The 12,309-nt window shown below is 44.2% G+C and overlaps 1 long non-coding RNA gene across 1 annotated transcript; it reads right to left on the bottom strand.

Moving 5' to 3' along the window:
- Positions 1 to 4,615: 4,615 nt before the first annotated feature.
- LOC310695189 lies at positions 4,616 to 10,889 on the bottom strand. Its single transcript, XR_014519971.1, has 2 exons — positions 10,720 to 10,889; positions 4,616 to 5,579 (listed from the first exon to the last, which is right to left on the bottom strand). It is a non-coding gene; the product is annotated as an uncharacterized lncRNA (long non-coding RNA).
- Positions 10,890 to 12,309: the final 1,420 nt, after the last annotated feature.

The following is a 12,309-nucleotide window of genomic DNA, read 5'->3' as shown; positions in this document are numbered from 1 at the left end:
TAGAGCCATGCGTCCCAATCCACTCAGAAATATTATACAGAACAGTCATTTAATTTAATCTTCAAACAACTATTGGTAAATCCCCATTGTGCTCGCATCTTAATTCCTCAGCTACAAAGTCACAAAGTTGTGCTCAGCAGAGCAAAAAGGTGAACAAGGCTTTAACAAGTGAAAGCCAAGGGGCCATCTTACACAATGGTTTTATAAGCCAGCTAAGACATAGGACAGTACCTACAGGGAAGAACACTCTTCCCATGGTGACATTCCAACCTGCTAATTGAAATCACAAGCTTCTAAATTCGGGCCAACTCAAACAATAGTCAAATCCTTTGACCTGTGACTTTTGAGCATCAGGGATGCAGTCCTAAATAGTTGAAATCAAAGGCGCTTACTTCAGAGTAAAGGCTTCACAAAGCTGTGTTTTGCTGCCAAATTCGGTATGCGACAGAATGGGTAACACAGTTTCTAAGGAGCCAAAATAGCAATGAAGAATTGAGAGACACCTGCAGCTGCCTAAATCGTGAAGAAGAAAATGTTAAGGTGAAGAGTTCAATTAAGTACAATCACTAAACATCAGAAAATTCAGAAAATCAGACCACTGTGGTTAAGACTCAATGAGGGATGGGTAGAAGCAGACATTTCCACCTGGAAAAAAAAGTTTATGGTTCTAGATGATGTATCTCAAAGTTTGTTAAACTCGCCACCTTGAGTTTAGCATGAAAAGAAAGAAGGCAAAAAAGCAGTCTGGTCTCCAAAGTTCCCAGCACAAGCCAAAATCTATTTGAAAAACTCAGAGCTAAGCAAAACTAAAATTAGGCAAATAAGAAATTCACTTTGGGTCCAGTTTCTTTTTGGTTTCGCTACACCTCCCAATTTTGCTGTCTTGATTCACCTTTTTCCTTTCAGCCCACCTTTTCTCGTGGCCATTCAATTCTGTATTGGCAGATGATGTCAGGAGCGCAGTCCTGTGAAACAGGTGTTTCATTTTATTCCATTTTAATTTTAATGGTTTTTGAGGAGTGACGTGTTCTCACGCCTTAGCAGGGTACAAGGAGCCCCGGGAAGGTAATTTGGAGCCACTTATGTGCCTACTTCATCCTGGTACCTAATCTCAGCCTGATTAAAGTCTTGTCAGTTTTTCTGATCTCACGGTCCATCACAGGGTCACCAGGCACTCATGGTTGGAGGGAGTATCACACCTTGCACTTCCTTTGCACAGGAATACTACCTCAGCTTGACTGAAGCATTGCTAAGCCTTCCATATCCCATGAACCAGCAGAGTCCAGTCAAACAGAGACATTTCTGCTTTTGAAGCAGGCATCTGGGCCTGCTTAAACTCTGAGCCAGAGTCCTCTTAACCACAGTTTGCCTCCATTCTTAACCTCCATTCCACTCCCCACCCTCATTATTATAATTTTATTATTTATTGAATTTATAAACCAGCCTATACCCAGGGGTTCCAGGGCGACTCACAGAATAAAATCAAAATATAAAACCACAAAATACATAATAAGAATTAAAACAACAACCCAATAGCTGCCCCGCCCCCACACAAAAAGCACATTTGAAAAGGGCATAGGATGTAAATCAGATCAACCAAAGGCCTGGTTAAAAAAGAACATTTTCCCCTGGCACCTAAAGGTGTATAATGAAGGCGCCAGGCAAACTTCCCTGGGGAGAGCATTCCACAGGCAGGGTGCCACTGCAGAGAAGGCCCGTTCTCGTGTTGCCACCCTTTGGATCTCTCGAGAAGGAGGCACACAAAGGATGTGGCATACATGCAGATTTGCTCCCCAAATTACCTAATTAACACTAACCACACACGCCTGAAAGCAAACTGAACTGAAATGCTTTCCTCCACTGGTCCTATTGCACTCTACTTGTTGGCACCTGACTGTCTTGAGAGACAATGGAGTGTTCCTCCAGGGGTGAAGACAAGCCGCTGCGTTAGCAACACCCAAGTGACCTCCCTGGTGCCCAAGCCTGGGCAGTGTGTATGGAGGTCCGGGGCTGCCCAGATGATAAGACGCCCTCCCCCCCCCTTGGCCTTGCTGACGTGATCCAAAGGAAAGCCGAGCAATACATTTGGCACCAGCTTGGCTGCAGCAGTTGCTGGAAGGAGCCACATATTCACATGTCACCATAGGCAAACTGCAGCTCACCTAACACAACTGCAAATCTGGAGGCTTCTGGAGAGGAGTTCACAGCTGTTTTGCTCCTCATCTTTACTGCTGTACGATGCTGAGCTTAAACCAAGGTTTGGCTTAGCGTGATGTCATGCTCTTTGTACAACACAAGAAGATTGGGGGGAATGGCCAAGAGAAGACATCACTTCCTTATGTTTCAATGTCTCGGGAAGAGGCAGCCATAGATGTTTCAGCACATGAGGTGACATTCTCCCCGCCATCCCTGTGATGGAGAGAGGCACAAACCTCTACAGGGGAGGAGAAGCCTTCACCAAGCCCTTGCCGAGTCTCGGCAGCCCACTGGGCCCGAGGGGTGGAAAGCTCCAGAAAGCCATTCGCTGTAAGAAGAAGCACTTTCCAAATCTCCCTTCCCTGGAGCTGCAAAGCCGGCTGCAGGATACCTTGCCTCTCGCCAGCTCTGTGAGATGGGAGGTATTGCACAGAGCTTTGCTGCTGGTCCCTCTCCGCCCCTAATCCTCCCTTACCTGGGCTGCTTCTGTGGCAAGAGTGGGGCAAATAGGGTGGGGCAAGGATTTGTTGGAAAATAAAACCCCAAGGTGGTTGTCGCCAATGGAGGCAAAAGCCGTGAAAAAGCTCAATATGGAGGCCAAATGGCCAAAATATTGGGAAATTTTGGAACAAGAGGGAGGCAAACTGAAATTACAGAGTTATGAGAAATTGAAGGTTAAAGTACGAGATTGGCTCCATTATTACCAAATAATGGAGGTTTATAAACAGGACAGGAAAATTGGCTTCCAGGTGGAGAAATCAAAATTAGAAACAGAACTGTTAGAACCCAATACTAAGAATTTGTCAAGAATGTACAACTTGTTGCTGAAATGGAATACACAAGATGAAACAGTTAAATCAGCCATGATTAAGTGGGCACAAGACATTGGTCATAACATTATGTTTGCTGACTGGGAACAGTTGTGGACCACCGGTATAAAATTTACGGCATGTAATGCCTTAAGAGAGAATATTATGAAAATGATTTACAGGTGGTACATGACCCCAGTCAAGCTAGCAAAAATCTACCATTTGCCTGACAATAAGTGTTGGAAATGTAAAGAAACGGAAGGTACTTTTTTTCACCTTTGGTGGACGTGCCCGAAGATTAAGGCCTTCTGGGAAATGATATATAATGAAATGAAAAAGGTACTTAAATGTACTTTTCCTAAGAAACCAGAAGCCTTTCTCTTGGGCATTGTCGGCCAATTGGTGCCAAAGAAAGACAGGACTTTTTTTATGTATGCTACAACAGCAGCAAGAATTCTCATCGCAAAGTATTGGAAGACACAGGATCTACCCACTCTGGAAGAATGGCAGATGAAGGTGACAGACTATATGGGACTGGCTGAAATGACTGGCAGAATCCGAGACCAGGGAAAAGAGACGGCGGAAGAAGATTGGAAGAAATACCACCTCTTCCATTTCTGCTGCCTGAGGCAGCTGCCTCACCCTGTGCCAGGGTGGACCGGCTACAGCCTCAGGGGATTTAAAGGTTCAGGTCCAAAGTTTTGACTTTGCTAGGGATGGGTGAATCTGCCAACTTCAGTTTCTCATTTTTTTTCAGTCTTAAGTTCAGTTTCCTACATTCCCACATTGCTACATTGCTTATAACTAATGAAAAGTCATCAGCGTTTCTTTAATTATACACATTTCTATATGCAACTTAGCGATAGATATAGATAGATAGATAGATAGATAGATAGATAGATAGATAGATAGATAGATTATAGATAAGGTAAAGGATCCAGCCAAAGGTGAGTGGGGTGCGGCGCTCATCTCGCTTCAGGACTAGGGATCCGGCGTTTGTCCACAGACAGCTTTCCAGGTCATGGGGCCATTAGATATAGATATATAGCAAGCAATGTCCTCATATATAACACTTTTTGTATGCTATTTTAACTAGTATAAACATACATGTACACCTTTCCCCTAGTATATTCAATTTTGAACACATTTTTATTGGAGAACTGCCTCACAAAATTTCTCCTCAGTCCTTAGATGCTACATGCCTAAGGGGTAGCAGATAATCTACTAGGACCTCTCCCAATTCTGCTGAATCTGGCCTGTTTATTTTACTGTATAACAACCAACAAGGTAATGTCCTGCTTTTGGTGAAACAAGGCAAATAACAGAGCTTCATTTTCTCTAAGGCTGCAGCTAAACAAACCTGAAATTAAAGTTGCTTTCTTTAAGTTTGTGACAAAAATAGAGAGCCTTCTCAGCAAGAACAGCATCTGCTTGGCACAAAGCTTTCATCAAATGCTTAGGGATTCTTGGGAGAGAAGGTTTTATCTGCTTATGTCAGGAAATTTAAAACTTTCTATTTGCTATGTGAAAACCCTAAAATATCAATTAAATCTGATTTCCAGTTATTAACATAATTGTAGAGAAGCAGAGATTCAAGCTGCACTAGGCAATTTTTCTTTGCCTGCTCTCTCACAATGCAAGCTAAAGCATTTTTTAATCCAGAGGCAGCAGTTTACGGTACTCACAAATGCAAACTGTGTATACATGGCAGTTCAAAGTGCATTTGATGCACCGATGATTTAATGATTTGAATATTTAATTTCTATACCGTTTAATATATTTTGAAAAATTTCTAAGCAGTATGCAAAGAACCGAAGCAACAACACACAACTTAAATAAAATATTACAGAAATACAGCTACATATGAAAACGTTATATTCATACAAAGTTTCATATATATGCACATCAATATCAATTCATTTTCCTTCTGACATACGCTCCCTCTCAGCTGCCGAGTTCTCACCCAGGGTCCAAACAAACTCAACTCATCCACAAAAGTCTCACAACAAGAAGAATTCCTGGGAAGAGCAGACATCACCCTAGTTTCTCACTCTATGCTTGCCTTAATGGGCAGACCCAAGATGAATGGTAATTCCTCAGGCTGCCCACAAGCGGTGCCCCATCCAGCTGCACTCTCCACACCCAGTTCCAGGTACAGCAGGTTTCCTGAGTTTCCCAGGGGCTCCAAAGGATGGGGAAATGGTCCCCCTCCACTCAGAGCTCTTTCGTCTCCCTCTGCCCTCGCCTCATCCTCCAGCTGCTTTTTCTTCCTTCTTCGCCTGTCTTATCAAAATCTTGACTGCCACAGGCTCCAAATGAAGGAGTCAAGCTGAAGGCAACTCTAACACCCACAGAAGTGCCCTGATGAAAAGAAATGGAAAGATGAAAGAATCCAGAAAAGGGGAAGTCGTAAGAAAAAGCTGAAGAGCAACGAGAAAGACGTGCCAATTCTCACACTGGTTGAGTGTGTGTCTATTTTTAATCACATTGGTGAGATGCCGGAAATTCCTACCTCACTCATCTGTACTCCTCTCTTCCCCAATAGTGCTGAATGGGACTTCCCAGTTCCTACTACTGCAGGTGAGAGAGAAGGATGGAGAAAAAGACTCAGCAAAAACAGGCTGGAAAAGGTGCATCTCATCTGCACCATCAGAGGCGTTAAATGCTAACAGCTACGTCTTCTCTTGTTTTATCTGAGCATTTTCATGCAAGAAGCTGACTCTTTTCTCTCCCTGCTTTAATATCTCAGGACCGTGGCTGTCAACCGTCTTAATCACTTTGCTTTTGTGCGTTTCCGTGCGCTGTCCTGGTTTCGCCACATGACCCGGAAAAACTGTCTGGGGACAAACGTCAGCTCCCTCGGCCAGTAAAGCGAAATGAACAGCACAACCCCAGAGTCATTTGTGACTGGACTTAACTGTCAGGGGTCCTTTACCTTTTTAACTGTGAGGTGAGGTGTAAAGGAAGCCTTTCTCAGCATAAGGACAAAATTATTGAAAAAAGCTTCAGCTGCTGAATCAGGGGTGGAGAGCAGGATCAAGACAGCTGAACCCACCCTCAACTCCCCCTTCCAATGGGGCATTTTGACAGGTGGGTAGGGCCTCCACCTGTCAGTCACCTGATGCCAGGATGGCATCATGTGACCCATAGAGCTGCCACCTTCTTTTTACTCATCTATGCTAAATGCCTATGTATCATGCTGCCTTTAAAGCACAGTATGTAGGCCAGTAAAAGGAAGCTGGAACTCTCTTTTTGGGGCTCACCTAAAGGTATAATTATTCCATTCTCCAGGGTTTCCTAATCAATGTTGCTGGTATTTGAACATTCCAAGATCCAATGCAAAACACTTTGTACCACAGCTCTTTTTCAAGCAACCTAGAATAAACATTGTACTACCTGGGAACCCAAATCAAAGTAGTATTTTTGGGTTTTTTAATGGTAGAGAGAATGGGCAGGGAAGCAGTGCAGCTACACACTCTCTTAGTGCTTCAGGCCACTCAAAAGTGTAGCCCCATGTCCAGGCAGGTACTAAGGAGCAACCTTAATTAACCCTAATTAATATCATAATACAAACACATGACGATATGACACTGCCTTATTATGAATCAGTGCATTGATCCAACTGGCCCAGTATTGTCTTCTTTGCCTGGCACTTGAAAAGGGGGTGTTGTTCCACAAAGGGGATGGAGCAACTCCCCTGTGAGGAAAGGCTATGGCATTTGGGGCTTCTTTGTTTAGGGGAAAGGTGAGTAAGAGGTGAAGTGATAAAAGTGTATATACAATTATGCATGGTGTAGAGAGAGGCTTCCACTCCACCTCACAAGGAAATTAGAAGAGCCTGCAGGGTCAGGCCAATAGCCCATTGTGTCCAGCATCCTCTTCTCAGAGGCCAGCCCTGATGCTTGCAGAAAACCCGGAAGCAGGACTTCAGCAAAAGAGCCCTCTCCCCTCCTGCAGTTTCCAGAAGCTGACATTCAGACAGCAGAGGTGGAACATAGCCATCATGCTTAGTAGACACTGATAGCAGACTCATTTCAAACCATCTAAGTTGGCGGCCATCACTGCCTCTGATGGGTATGAACTTCAAAGTTTAGTTATGTGCTGTGTGAAGTAGAACTTTCTATATTTGTTCAGCTTCATTGGACGTCCACAAGTTCTAGTGTTAGGAGACGGATAGGGAATAAATTCTCTATCCACTTCCTCCACAAGTGTGGAATGCAAGCAATGATGCCTCGAAACGTATATGCTCAAATGCCTGTCATACTTGTTCTCAAATCAATGGGAGAACTTGGAGTTAGAATGATGAATATGAGAAAAGAGTCATATGTATAAGCAAACAAAAGCATACAATATATGCACGGTTCCCTTAAGGGGGAAAGTGCACTATATTCAGAGTTTTAAATGGCAGTTTGCTCTGAAAGTGTGTAAACATGAATTTCATTCCAGTTTATGATTACCTACAGTTCAATCTGAGTGCAGGCTAACACAGTAATCATCAAGCCCTATTCCCACCCCTTTTGTGTTTAAAAATGTACTGTTTCGTGCCACAGGTCTGGGCACTGTTCCCAGGAAATCTTTCCCCTGGTACACACTCTTCAGCAGCTCATTCATATTATGATATATGTAGCAAAGCTATTCCCACTTTGCAAGATTCTGGAGTTTTTCAAATGTACTTTAGATTATCGTGAGACAAAGTTGTACATTTCAAAAGAAGGAATGAATTCCTACATTCCCCCGCCCCCGTGCTAGTTGCAATTCTCATTAAATTACTGTGTAAAATTGCTATCAAATACTTTTGTTTCTTAGAAGTTATCTAAGAACCTGGAATGTGATAAGCCAGTGTTTCCATAATTCTGTTAAGGAGCTCCCCCCCCCCCCGCCGCCCCATTCAATTCATTCTTATAAACAAAATAAGTGAAAACAACGCTGTGGTCTAAACCACAGAGCCTAGGGCTTGGCGATCAGAAGGTCGCTGGTTCGAATCCCTGCGACGGGGTGAGCTCCCATTGTTCGGTCCCTGCTCCTGCCCACCTAGCAGTTTAAAAGCATGTCAAGTGCTTTCCCCCCTCCAGGGGGAAGGTAGTTTCCATGCCCTGCTCTGATTCGCCATACCTGGAAGCTGTCTGCAGACAAACGCCGGCTCCCTCGGCCTATAGAGCGACATAAGAACCGCAACCCCAGAGTCGTTCGCGACTGGACTTAATGGTCAGGGGTCCCTTTACCTTTACAGCTGGTAAGAAACAGCAATTTAACCAGAAGTTTATAAAATTGACCCTGTAATTTGAGGAGAATGTTTCAGGAAATGCCCCACCAACTTTTGTTTCACCAAATAATTTCACTGATTCATCATCAAGTTTAATTTGCAATGAGTCTCATTGGGCTCAGCAGGGCTTACTTTCATTAGACATGCATAGGATTGCATTGTTGATTTGAAAACAAATTTCACAAAATTGAAAATACAACCTAAAGCCAATAAAACTAGTGAGTAAAGAATATAGAAGCAAACAACAAAACCTTGAACATGGCCTGGTGCTGACTGGCAAGCCAATGCAGTTCCCTCACTTCAGGTGTAATATGTGCACATCCAGATACTCCACTCAACAACCTGGCCACAATATTCAGCATCCATCCTTATCCTTCACATAGTGACTTGGGAGTAAGATCAACTGAAATTAGCAGGGCTTTTTACCAAGGAAACTTAGTTTGCGGCCGCAGGACAAACTAGTGATATTGAAAAAGCAATACTCAGCCTCATATTGAATCCTGGTTGCTGAGATTAGGTTCTCTGGCATCAGCTGAGCAAAGGGAATTGCAGCCAGGTAGAAACCAAAGGTGGAGGGCCTTCTTAAGACTCATGATGAGCTAAATTTGTAATGTGTTATTTGGAAAAGAAACACAGAAAGGCATTTGAGGGTGCTGGACTGAGAGGTTGTTAGATGCTATAAAAGCATTTCAGTATCATAACAGTAGCTCCATGCAAGGTCTGTAATTTGCTTAGCACAGTTGAACTGAATCAAACATCACATCAAAGCCAGCATTTTTTGTTGCTTGCGGTAACCATATTTACATTCCTGGGAAGTTTATAACAATTTGGGAATCTCATCACAATCTTCCATGGGTATGGGAAAAAATAGTTCCCAAGTATTCCGTAACTAAATATTAAACTACAAACGTTTTATAATTTAACAGGATTTGCTGTAACAGAAGATTTGCTTTTTTGGTTTACTTTCAAATGTATCATAATCCTATTTAAATTTTAATTCCAGTCAGAATAAGTTGCAATATGTACCTTTATACAATGGTACCTCTGGTTATGAATTTAATTCGTTCCAGAGGTCCGTTCTTAAGCTGAAACCATTCTTATCCTGAGGTACCACTTTAGCTAATGGGGCCTCCCGCTGCACATGCACCTCCAGCGTGCAATTTCTGTTCACATCCTGAGGCAAAGTTCGCAACCAGGAACAGCTACTTCCGGGTTAGCGGAGCTCGTTACCCAAAGCATTCATAACCAGAAGCATTTGTAACCAGAGGTACCACTGTACTTTCTTCCTTCTTCTATCCCTAATTTTTCAGTTGTATTTGATTATTCCTTCTGGCTCTGTTTTGGTACCCTTCCCCCACCTCCCTTTAATAGACCTGAGATGTGTTGAACCTGTAAAAAAAGAAAAAGAAAAGTCAAGTAAAGCACTTTTACGAAGTAAAGTTTGCATCTTCACAAACAGAAATTTAGCAACTTCAGAAGTTCTTAGAGTTCTACACAGTTCTTACATCTATTGCTATAAACCTATGCAACTCTGCCCCCTTGTGTTTTGATAAATATCTACAAGAACAAATTGGTCGATGATACTGTGTTTCTCAGAACCATGTCAGGGGTATGAGTTAAAATCACTCCTCCACACACATCTGCAGTCATGATCCTGGTTCCTTCACAGAGGGGGGGGGGGAAGCGGAGGGAGAAACTAGATGCAGCAAATGCAATAATGTATTAAACATATTGTCTTGCTTAGCTCGCGCTCGCTTTCTTATACAGTGGTACCTCGGGTTAAGAACTTAATTCGTTCTGGAGGTCTGTTCTTAACCTGAAACTGTTCTTAACCTGAAGTACCACATTAGCTAATGAGGCCTCCTGCTGCTGCTGTACCACCCGCTGCACAATTTCTGTTCTCATTCTGAAGCAAAGTTCTTAACCCGAGGTAATATTTCTGGGTTAGCGGAGTCTGTAACCTGAAGCGTATGTAACCCGAGGTACCACTGTACAGTCGTACCCTGGCTGTTGAATGGAATCCGTTCAGGAAGTCCGTTCGACTTCCGAAAACATTCGACAACCAAGCCACGGCTTCTGATTGGCTGTAGGAGCTTCCTGCACGTAATCGGAAGCCGCGGAAGCCCTGTCAGACGTTCAGCTTCCAAAAAACGTTTGCAAAGCGGAACACTCACTTCCGGGTTCGCGGCGTTCGGGAGCCAAAACATTCAAGTCTCAAGGCATTTGGGATCCAAGGTACGACTGTACAAACATCTATAGGAACCTAATCAAGAGAAAGGTTGTCTGCCCCTCGCCCCACTTTTTTTCTTAACCCCCCCCCCCCAATTTCCTGGAAATCCTCTATCAAAGACATAAGCCTCACTGACCAGAAGCCCACAGCCTACAGCTGTTCCTGTAGGGCTGGTCTTTCCATGAGGCAAAGTAAGATGACTGCTTTATGCAGCCACCTACCTTTGCCAGGGCAGCAGGGGCAGCCCCTCAGCCATTCCTCCTGAGCTCCCAGCTGTCCCCCCGTTGAACGACAGATCAGCATGTGCCAGGCAGTGTGCCTTATATCTCTTAAGCTAACCTGCTGCCCTTGGGATGCTGTCCCATCACCACTCCTGAAGTAATACAGGGTGGGACGCCTGCCATCTTACCCTTCACCTCAGGCATCATGACAGCATCACCACCTGCACAAACACTTCCAAGTGCATTTGACACCAAAACATTGTGTGCTTTGGCTGTCTCCTTTTTCTCCCATGTTCTTTCTGCATTACTTCTCAGTTCCACCACCCCCTTCTCTTGCACCTGCCCACACTAGCCGCCGTCCATGTCAAACGTCTGATTTATTGATGTTATGTATGATATTCAATATCTCATAAGCTGAGGCACAGTACGATCATGTCTTACATGCATTTAACTTGTGCAGTTTCAATTATACACAGTAGAAGGCCAGCTGGTTGAAATCCCACAAGTTAAACGTGGATCTGGCGCGTGCAGAGGGCCATTTTTGGGGGAAGCAAGGTAGAGACCTTAAAAGAGTTATGTTTGCATCAGGGGATTTGGGCACAAAAAGAGCTCTTAAGTTCTGTGCCTTGATTCCCATTGGGGTGATTCCAATGGTTTGAATATACACTTTTTTAAGTATTGTGCTAGTCCTGGGGGGAAGGTTACTGTTGTCATAGTCAAAGTCCAGTCCTGAGTCACTAGACTGGAAACAGTTCACAAGGAGCAAGGCGAGGTCCGAAGCAGGAAGCCGGGCGGGGACAGGAACACTGGAAGGTCAGAAGCAGGAAGCTGGGCGGGGACAGGAACACTGGAAGGTCAGGTCTGGGTCCGGGTAGGAGCAGGTACTCAACGACGACGTTGCTTCCGCAACCTGGGACTGGGCTGACTGGCCTTTATCTTCTCTGAGGCCAGGGGCGGTCCCGGCCCCCAGGAGACCCACCTCTCCTGGCCTTAAGGCGAGCACTCCTCCTGGGAGAAACCAGTTCCCTTCGCCTCTCTGCCCTGAGCCTCTGCAGTTCAGGAGAGGCTGAAGGGTTACTGGGCCCAGGGGGAGACTCACCTGTAGGCACTGAGTCCTCAACCACCTCTGGAGCCAGAATGGATTCACCTGGTGCCTGCTCCCGAGGATCCGGCACAGGTGTAGGCGCCTCAGAATCAAGGCCCTGCCCCAGTTCAGCCGGCCCTGGAGGCGGGGACTCCTGTGCAGGCTGGGATTCCTCCGGTTCATCCTCTGAATCGGATTCCCAAGCCATCACAAGTATACACAGAACCCTTGGAACCAACCTCCTGTGTAAGATGAGATTGTACGGTATACTGGATGAGCCAGCATCTGCAGTGGTTTTTTATATTTCTATATATTTGTGGAACTTTGCATCACAATAATAGCTAAATACATATTTTGAACACATTTTCTTTTTTTAAAAAAAAGGTATTCCTAAACATTTCCTTCTCTCAAAATGCACATTTCTAAACTGTTCTCTTTCAAAATACACAATTTAAAATGCATTTTGATACTTTTTCAGCCATGAACTGCTGCACAAAATCCATAGA

The sequence above is a fragment of the Podarcis liolepis genome (genome assembly GCF_965112155.1).
Source record: "Podarcis liolepis genome assembly, chromosome: 1".
NCBI classification, from domain to species: domain Eukaryota; kingdom Metazoa; phylum Chordata; class Lepidosauria; order Squamata; family Lacertidae; genus Podarcis; species Podarcis liolepis.
Note: the sequence above shows the minus strand (reverse complement) of the source record. Positions and strands in the feature narration are given on the sequence as shown.